Source organism: Oncorhynchus masou, chromosome 31, assembly GCF_036934945.1.
Source record: "Oncorhynchus masou masou isolate Uvic2021 chromosome 31, UVic_Omas_1.1, whole genome shotgun sequence".
Lineage (NCBI taxonomy): Eukaryota > Metazoa > Chordata > Actinopteri > Salmoniformes > Salmonidae > Oncorhynchus > Oncorhynchus masou.
Genome location: NC_088242.1, coordinates 96,011,611 through 96,021,644, shown reverse-complemented (window position 1 = coordinate 96,021,644; position 10,034 = coordinate 96,011,611). Strand labels below are relative to the sequence as shown.

Below are 10,034 nucleotides of genomic sequence, written 5' to 3'. Positions count from 1 at the left end.
AACATTGGTGGCCCTTGGATGTACAGAGAGCTAACAATAATATGCATGTCAATCTCTCCTGGCTGAAAGTGGAGGAGAGATCACTACTTGTATGTGTGAGAGGTATTGAAAACATGTTGAATACACAGAGCTGTGGTTGTGGCCTAAATTGTAGACCATTAATAGTGGAGTTTGTGCTGGGCAGGAATAAAAACTTACACAGCAGTACCCTGGGGCATAAATCACCCATGTCTGTATTTTAGAAAGAGCTTCACAAGTTACAATGAGCTGACAATTCTGCCCCAGGATACTGATAGAGAATAACATGTGGATCTAATTCTAACAGTGATGTTGCACACTGCTGACTAAACTCCTAGGATAGGGTGATTTTCCTGCTGAAAAATCTTTGTCTAGGTGGAAGGCTGGGGTGTGCTTGGACCTGGGTGTTGGGCTGGGATGTGCTTGGACCTGGGTGTTGGGCTGGGATGTGCTTGGACCTGGGTGTTGGGCTGGGGTGTGCTTGGACCTGGGTGTTGGGCTGGGATGTGCTTGGACCTGGGTGTTGGGCTGGGGTGTGCTTGGACCTGGGTGTTGGGCTGGGATGTGCTTGGACCTGGGTGTTGGGCTGGGATGTGCTTGGACCTGGGTGTTGGGCTGGGGTGTGCTTGGACCTGGGTGTTGGGCTGGGATGTGCTTGGACCTGGGTGTTGGGCTGGGGTGTGCTTGGACCTGGGTGTTGGGCTGGGATGTGCTTGGACCTGGGTGTTGGGCTGGGATGTGCTTGGACCTGGGTGTTGGGCTGGGATGTGCTTGGACCTGGGTGTTGGGCTGGGATGTGCTTGGACCTGGGTGTTGGGCTGGGGTGTGCTTGGACCTGGGTGTTGGGCTGGGATGTGCTTGGACCTGGGTGTTGGGCTGGGATGTGCTTGGACCTGGGTGTTGGGCTGGGATGTGCTTGGACCTGGGTGTTGGGCTGGGATGTGCTTGGACCTGGGTGTTGGGCTGGGATGTGCTTGGACCTGGGTGTTGGGCTGGGATGTGCTTGGACCTGGGTGTTGGGCTGGGATGTGCTTGGACCTGGGGAGAACAGAGCGGAAACATAAGGACATGGGTGGAGAAATTAACCGCTGCTCAGAATTACAGTTGCTGAGAACCACAACTACCTTTGTCAAAGTGCAATGGTTGTCAACAGTTCTGCATATTCAGAGCCTTGATCAAGTTCTTACTTTTAATTGATATATTTACAACATTGTGTTGATATGCAATGGTGAAACATGAGGGGAGGGGAAATTGACAAGAAAAAAAGTTGGCTAACATTAGTGTTACGGATCCCTTTTTGGCCCGTCTAGGGGGGGGGAATGGTAATGAGACCCGTAACATAACTCATGCAAATTATAAGTGACAAAGCAAAAGTGTGAATGAAATAACCAGGACAACTGAAATTTACCGTCAAACTCAAGGTTTATTTGAAAACACACGGTAATGGGGGGAGCAGGGAAAGGGGCTGAGCTGGACCCAGGGAAAGGAACAATAAGTATTCAAAAACACCCCTAAGCTAGACTAGCCTACTTTAACAACTAACTAACCAAAAATACAGTGGGTGGTCCGCCCAGTTCTAACTAGTGTATTTAAAAGTTTACCTACGGGTAGTGTATGCCCATGGGCGACTTGTCTTGGTTTCCCCTTTTCCCACCAGCAATCAAACACCATAACCAAAACAATACTCACAGGTGATGACAAAGTGCTATGAAGGTGCTCAAACAAAAGCGAGGTTAATACACAACAAGAGTGACCTACAGACATGTCATTTACAGAAAGATTGAGCTCTAGAGCAAACAACTGATGGGGTTTTTAAACCAAGGGAAAGGAACTGTGATTGGGTAGGAAACAGGAGGAGGTGTGTCTTCTGATTGATGATTGTTGACTGATTAAGGAGTGATGATTTTCACCTGTGAGGAGAGAAAGAGAGAAAAGAAACACACACAGGATACACACACAGGATACTTGTATCTGTAACAATCAGACACTGCATGCATGTATTACCTGATGATGTCAGAATGCACAAATGACTTGGCTGGCTAACGAGCTTAGATTGGAGAGAACACAGCTAGCTGCATTGCCTAGGTTTTTAATCAGATGTTAAAATATCTTACCTCTAAACCAGTTGGGCTCGACTGTTTTGTCCTGACAAGCCAGTGATAGAGTGAAATCTGTCCCTTAAAAAAAAAATGATTTGATATATTTGTCATTATCTGGCTAGCAAGTTCATCAATTCAGGATGTAAAAACTGACAGTCTTTACAATTGACTCTGCTTATTTTCCAATTAGTTTGCTTAGTTGTTTATCCCTAAACAGCTGAATACCAGGACGAGATCAAGCTAACTTCGCTTGGCTAGCAGGCTGATTGTAAGCCAGGAAGCAAGTTCAGGGGAGTGAGTGTTTTAATAAATAAACACAACTAAATACAAAACAAGAAACACAAACAACACACAGACATGACACGGGAACAGAAACAATGACGCGTGGGGAAGGAACCAAAAGGAGTGACATATATAGGGAAGGAACCAATGGGCAGGACATATATAGGGAAGGAACCAATGGGAGGGACATATATAGGGAAAGAACCAATGGGAGGGACATATATAGGGAAGGAACCAATGGGAAGGACATATATAGGGAAAGAACCAATGGGAGGGACATATATAGGGAAAGAACCAATGGGAGGGACATATATAGGGAAGGAACCAATGGGAGGGACATATATAGGGAAAGAACCAATGGGAGGGACATATATAGGGAAGGAACCAATGGGAGGGACATATATAGGGAAGGAACCAATGGGAGGGACATATATAGGGAAGGAACCAATGGGAGGGACATATATAGGGAAAGAACCAATGGGAGGGACATATATAGGGAAGGAACCAATGGGAGGGACATATATAGGGAAAGAACCAATGGGAGGGACATATATAGGGAAGGAACCAATGGGAGGGACATATATAGGGAAAGAACCAATGGGAGGGACATATATAGGGAAGGAACCAATGGGAAGGACATATATAGGGGAGGGACATATATAGGGAAGGAACCAAAAGGAGTGACATATATAGGGAAGGTAATTAGTGAAATGATGGAGTCCAAGTGAGTCTGATGACGCGCAGGTGACAGGTGTGCGTAACAATGGTGACAGGTGCGCGTAACGATGGTGACAGGTGTGCGTAACGATGGTGACAGAAGTGTGCCATAACGAGCAGCCTGGTGACCTAGAGGCCGGAGAGGGAGCACACCTTACACTGATAAACAGTAGTGACTCAACATTGTAATTTGAAATTCATATGAAAGTAATTTGTTTAACATTTTAACATTATTCAAACAAACTAATAAACCTAATACTTACATTTTACAAAGTTAATCCTCGTTCCTCTGGAAAGCTTTTTCCCAAGCAGGGATTTCAGTCCGCCATTAATTCAGAAGTTTGGGGAATTTTTGCTGTGTCACAAGGTGTGATGGAATAGCTTCCCCTGTAAAGGGAATAGAAAAGCTGCATTTAGCTACCGGAAAGATCTCCCATTATTTAGTTTTATAAGGACCCAGAAAACAGAGGCAGTAGGATAACCTATTACAGTAGGTAAATATATTTGGAAAATTATAAAGAACTAGCTAGCTTGCTACAGAAACTTAGTGTGTAGACTAACTCAAATGAGCTGCTAACGTAATGTTCACTAGTCAACTAGCTATACAGTGTGTTAAGATAGCTTTGAGAGCATCCTGTCGGGCTGTATCACTGCCTGGTATGGCAACTGCACTGCCCACATCAGCAAGGCTACCCAGAGGGTGGGGCGGTCTGCACAACGCTTCACCAGGGGCAAACCACCTGCCCTCCAGGACACCTACAGCACCCGATGGCACAGGAAGGCCAAAAATGTCTTCAAGGACAACAACCACCCGAGCCACTGCCTGTTCACCCCGTTACCATCCAGAAGGCGAGGTCAGTACAGGCGCATCAAAGCTGGGACCGAGAGACTGAAAAACAGCGTCAATCTCAAGGCCATCAGACTATTAAACAGCCATCACTAACACAGAGATGCTGCTGCCTACGTACAGACTTGAAATCATTGGCCACTTTAATAAATGAAACACTAGTCACCTTAACAATGCCAATTCAATAATGTTTACATATCTTGCATTACTCATCTCATGTTTATATACTGAATTTTATACCATCTATTGCATCTTGCCTATGCCGCTATGTCATTGCTCATCCATCTATTTATATGTATATATTCCTATTCCATTCCTTTATTTAGATTGTGTGTGTTAGGTTGTTGTTGTAGAATTGTTAGATTACATGTTAGATATTGCTGCACTGTCGGGAACTAGAAGCACAAGCATTTCGCTACACTCCCAAAAACATCTGCTAACCGTGTGTATGTGACCAATAAAATTTGATTTGTTTTGATTAGCTACGTGAATTAAATATCACCAGCTTGCTAGCTTCATATTAGCCAGTTAGTTAGTTATCTTGATGTATTTTGTCATTGTAACTCTAAATGCATATGTATCTAGGTACCTAATTAACAGCCATGGAAGAGGGAGAAATGATTAGCTAGTGGTTCCAGGTGTCAGAAAGGGGATATTAGGTTACGTTGGATAGGACAGGTGATAATCAGTGGTATCATTTTCTAGTTTGTTCAGCGGAATCATGGATGCAATTAAACATAGCTACGTGTGTTTTCTCCACCGTGAGCGTGCTGTACAGGACTTGAGGGTTACTTGTATTTCGGACGCACTAAACACCTGCCGCCCTTTATGTATGAATCGGTACCTTTCTAGGAGGACATTGTGATTATATTCTCCAGTTCCAGTCACTAGCGAGGAAAAACTACGAGGACAGAGAGATATAGCAACGCAACATTCAGAGATTTGAGTATAATAATGCCAGTTTTCTGTTTTCAGGTACAGAGAGATATAGCAACGCCCCATTCAGAGATTTGAGTATAATAATGCCAGTTTTCTGTTTTCAGGTACAGAGAGCAGTGAAACCCTGTCCGCAGATGAAGAGATCCCAAATAATGTCCCAAGAGAATAAGAGCATATCCTTGTATACCATGGATTATACCGTATGTGTAGCTATGTTAGCACATTTTTGTGAACTAAAATACAGTTTAAAAGTAAACACACAATGTCTAAACCTATTACAACTGCAGCAGGCCAACCTTGCTGGTTGTGCAGGCTTCTGTTCCAACCCAGCGCTAAGACACCTGACTCAATGTATCAAACCTAATTAGTTGATCATTAAGGGTGCTATTACTGGACTGGAACAGAGGTCTGCTCCCCCCAGTAGATCAGGGATCAATGGGAGTGAGGTTGGCCACCTCTGCTATTATCTCTTAGTAATAGCCTACCTGTTACTAAGACGTCTAACCTTTTATATATGAGTTGACTTACTTGTACACTTGAAAATGATATGAAATAGTGTTGATGTATAGTGAAGTTCAGTGTTTAAACTTTAAAATGAACTATTATTCAAGATTATCTAGTGTCGATGTTGATAAATCACAGATCACAATCCTGCATTGAAGAGGGGAAGGGAATCTGTCTCTAGTTTGTCTGTCTCTGTGTTGTATTCTCAGATGAACATGACCTTGTTGTTCAGCCGTAAGCTCTCCAACAATAGTTTGTTTCAGGATATCAACCATGTGTACCCATTTTGCAGCTGATAATGGCATCCAATGCCAATGCATACAAATGCCTACAGCAGTGGATCACAACTCCCGTCCTTCAGTATCCACAACAGCACACATTTGTTGTTGAATCAGGTGTGTTTATCCGGGGCTACAATAAACTGTACTGGACCTGAGATAGGAACCACTGTCCTTCAGTATGAGGGCATTAGCCTTATGAGCATTTGCAATGCACCCCTTGACATTGTGCATCTGAACTAGAGAATAGCTCACATGCTGTTTACATAGTGTTCAGTTACATGTTCTCAATTTAAAAACCATACCAGTAGACAATGTATATGAGGATAATCAAATAGACAGGAGTTTGTACATGCCTTGTTCTGACATTAAATTGTTTAGTGCAAATCCGAACTTTGTAATCTAGGTGTTGAAATGTCCGGAAGCAGGATATGATGGGATTCTTAGCTTAAAGCATACAAATAGTATAACTACTACCACCAAGCTCAATGCCAGATACTTGTCTCCCAGAAGGTCTGATTGGGACATGGAGGTGACGTTGGTATAATGAAGATGGTTGGCCTAAGACTACCACAACAATTACATTGTCTATTGCAAAAGGTGTTTAAATTGTAGAGAAATGAAATAGTTGGGTTATAAGAAATACTTATTATGGTGGTGCTAGGCAAAGCAGAGAAATACAAAATAGTTTTTATTTCACCCATACAACAATATAACTAAACTCAGCAACAACAAAAAATAAACTGTGTTTATTTTCACCAACTTAACGTGTGTAAATATTTGTATGAACATAAGATTCAACATCTCAGACATAAACTGAACAAGTTCCACAGACATTTAGGAGGAGGAGGATGTCTTCCCTGTAACAAACATAAATTGAATAATGTGTCCCTGAACAAAGGGGGGGTCAAAATCAAAAGTAACAGTCAGTATCTGGCCACCAGCTGCATTAAGAACTGCAGTGCATCTCCTCCTCATGGACTGCACCAGATTTGCCAGTTCTTGCTGTGAGATGTTACCCCACACTTCCACCAAGGCACCTGCAAGTTCCCGGACATTTCTGGGGGGAATGGCCCTAGCCCTCACCCTCCAATCCAACAGGTCCCAGATGTGCTCAATGAGATTGACATCCGGGCTCTTCGCTGGCCATGGCAGAACACTGACATTCCTGTCTTACAGGAAATCACACACAGAATGAGCAGTATGGCTGGTGGCATTGTCATGCTGGAGGGTCATGTCAGGATCAGCCTGCAGGAAGGGTACCACATGAGGGAAGCGGATGTCTTCCCTTTAACGCACAGCGTTGAGATTGTCTGCAATGACAACAAGCTCAGTCCGATGATGCTGTGACACCCAGACCATGACAGATCCTCCACCTCCACATCGATGCCGCTCCAGAGTACAGGCCTCAGTGTAACGTTCATTCCTTCAACAATAAACACGAAACCCGACCATCACCCCTGGTGAGATGAAACCGTAACGCGTCAGTGAAGAGCACTTTTTGCCAGTCCTATCTGGTCCAGGGACGGTTTGTGCCCATAGGCAACGTTGTTGCTGGTGATGTCTGGTCAGGACCTGCCTTAAAACAGGCCTACAAGCCCTTAGTCCAGCCTCTCTCAGCCTATTGCGGAAAGTCTGAGCACTGATGGAGGGATTGTGCTTTCCTGGTGTAACTCGGGAAGTTGTTGTTGCCATCCTGTACCTGTCCTTCTGGTGTGATGTTTGGATGTACCGATCGTGTGCAAGTGTTGTTACACGTGGTCTGCCACTGCGAGGATGATCAGCTGTCCGTCCTGTCTCCCTGTAGCGCTGTCTTAGGTGTCTCACAGTACGGACATTGCTATTTATTACCCTGGCCACATCTGCAGTCCTCATGCCTCCTTGCAGCATGCCTAAGACACGTTCACGCAAATGAGCAGGGACCCTGGGCATCTTTCTTTTGGTGTTTTTCAGAGTCAGTAGAAAGGCCTCTTTTGTGTCCTAAGGTTTCATAACTGTGACCTTAATTCCCTACTGTTTGTAAGCTGTTAGTGTCTTAATGACTGTTCCACAGGTGCATGTTCATTAATTGTTTATGGTTCATTGAACAAGCATGGGAAACGGTGTTTAAACCCTTTACAATGAAGATCTGTGAAGTAATTTGGATTTTTACAAATGATCTTTGAAAGACAGGATCCTGAAAAAATGATGTTTATTTTTTTGCTGAGTTTATGATTAAAGTACGGTATGTTTACAATATCATAAACAATAGTATTTTACAAGTTCCAGATTACATTTTATATATTCATACAGTTTATGGGGATACTTTTGTCATGACGACAAGGTGAAGGTGCTCTCTACTCAAATAGCACAGCAGAATCATTCAGATTGACCAAACCACAGCATAAGACAACCATCTCGTATAACTGAGGGATGTCTCCGTTCATATGTGGAAAAGGACAAAGTAGTAGTGGAAACAGATGCAACTGCAGCATTGCTCATCTTCACAGTGGGAGTTTGATGCAACTGCAGCATTGCTCATCCTCACAGTGGGAGTTTGATGTTGCTGCATTGTTGCTCATCTTCACAGTGGGAGTTTGATGTTGCTGCAGCATTGCTCATCTTCACAGTGGGAGTCTGATGTTGCTGCAGCATTGCTCATCCTCACAGTGGGAGTTTGATGCAACTGCAGCATTGCTCCTCTTCTTAGTGGGAGTCTGATGTTGCTGCAGCATTGCTCATCCTAACAGTGGGAGTTTGATGCAACTGCAGCATTGCTCCTCTTCACAGTGGGAGTCTGATGTTGCTGCTGCATTGCTCATCGTCACAGTGGGAGTTTGATGTAACAGCAGCATTGCTCCTCTTCACAGTGGGAGTCTGATGTTGCTGCAGCATTGCTCATCTTCACAGTGGGAGTTTGATGTTGCTGCAGCATTGCTCATCCTCACAGTGGGAATCCAGTTGACATGGGTGTCTTGTTAGAGGTCAGCTGGTGAACCTACAGTACCACAACAAGAACAAAGCACATCCGATGTTAGAATGTCAGTTACTCGGGTCAACTATACTATCAGGGCTTTCAATTGTTTGGTTGTGTTTAATTCAGGTGTTTTGGTGATTACATCTATTGTTGGCCTGGAACAACCAATAGTCAACACAGCAGGTTGTCCTTGAGACCTTTACCCTATGCTGTTATATATGATAACCACGGGAGTTTGTTGGACAATAATGTCCTGCCGACCGCAAAGCACACAAGAGGGTAGTGCGTATTGCCCAGTACATCACTGGGGCCAAGCTTTCTGCCATCCAGTACCTCTATACTAGGCGGTGTCAGAGGAAGGCCCTTGAAATCATCAGACTCCAGCCACCTTTTGAGGATCTGAGGATCTGAGGTCCCATGCCAAATATTTTCAGTCTCCTGCGGAGGAATAAGTTTTGGTGTGCTTGGACCATGATAGTTTGTTAATGATGTGGACGCCAATGAACTTGAAGCTCTCAACCTGCTCCACTACAGCCCCATCGATGAGAATGGAGGCGTGCTCGGTCCTCTTTATCCTGCAGTCCAAAATCATCTCCTTTGTCTTGATCACGTTGAGGGAGAAGTTGTTGTCCTTGCACCACACGGTCAGGTCTCTAACCTCCTCCCTGTAGGCTGTCTCGTCGTTGTCGTTGTCGGTGATCAGGCCTACCACTGTCATGACATCTGCAAACTTAATGATGGTGTTGGAGTCGTGCCCGGCCGTGCAGTCATGAGTGAACAGGGAGTACAGGAGGGGACTGGGCATGCACCCCTGAGGGGCCCCCGTGTTGATGATCAGCATAGCGGATGTATTTTTACTTACCCTTACCACCTGGGGGCGGCCCGACAGGAAGTCCAGGATCCAGTTGTGGGTCTAAAAGGGATATAAACACATTTCTGCACAAAGTTTGAGAGATTTCACTTGAGATAAATACGCTTTTTGTGCGTATGGAACATTTCTGGGAGCTTTTATTTCAACCCATGAATCATGGGACCAACACTTTACATTGCGTTACGTTGCGTTTATATTTTTTTGCTAGTGTATTTGAGTTATTTTTTGGGGGGCAGATGTACATTAACACAATGCACTGATATTCATTCAAAGGCTACATTAGGGAGAGGATTCCACTTAATAATAATGTAGACTATTTTGTGTAGCATGCGGTTGATTACTGCTGTCTTGATACAACCTGTGCAAATAAATTACAAATGTATACTTTTTTATTTTTATTAAGGAGGTGAGGAAAGAACCCTGCAGCATGCGATTGACACACATAAGACACAGTCACCCTGTCTTAACTGACACAGTCACCTGTCTTAACTGACAGGACACAGTCACCCTGTCTTAACTGACA

At 44.2% G+C, this 10,034-nt stretch overlaps 1 long non-coding RNA gene across 1 annotated transcript; it reads right to left on the bottom strand.

Annotated features, from left to right (window-relative positions):
• Positions 1-1,462: 1,462 nt before the first annotated feature.
• LOC135524797 (uncharacterized) lies at positions 1,463-9,525 on the bottom strand. Its single transcript, XR_010453026.1, has 4 exons — positions 9,503-9,525; positions 3,380-3,503; positions 2,133-2,195; positions 1,463-1,928 (listed from the first exon to the last, which is right to left on the bottom strand). It is a non-coding gene; the product is annotated as an uncharacterized LOC135524797 (long non-coding RNA).
• Positions 9,526-10,034: the final 509 nt, after the last annotated feature.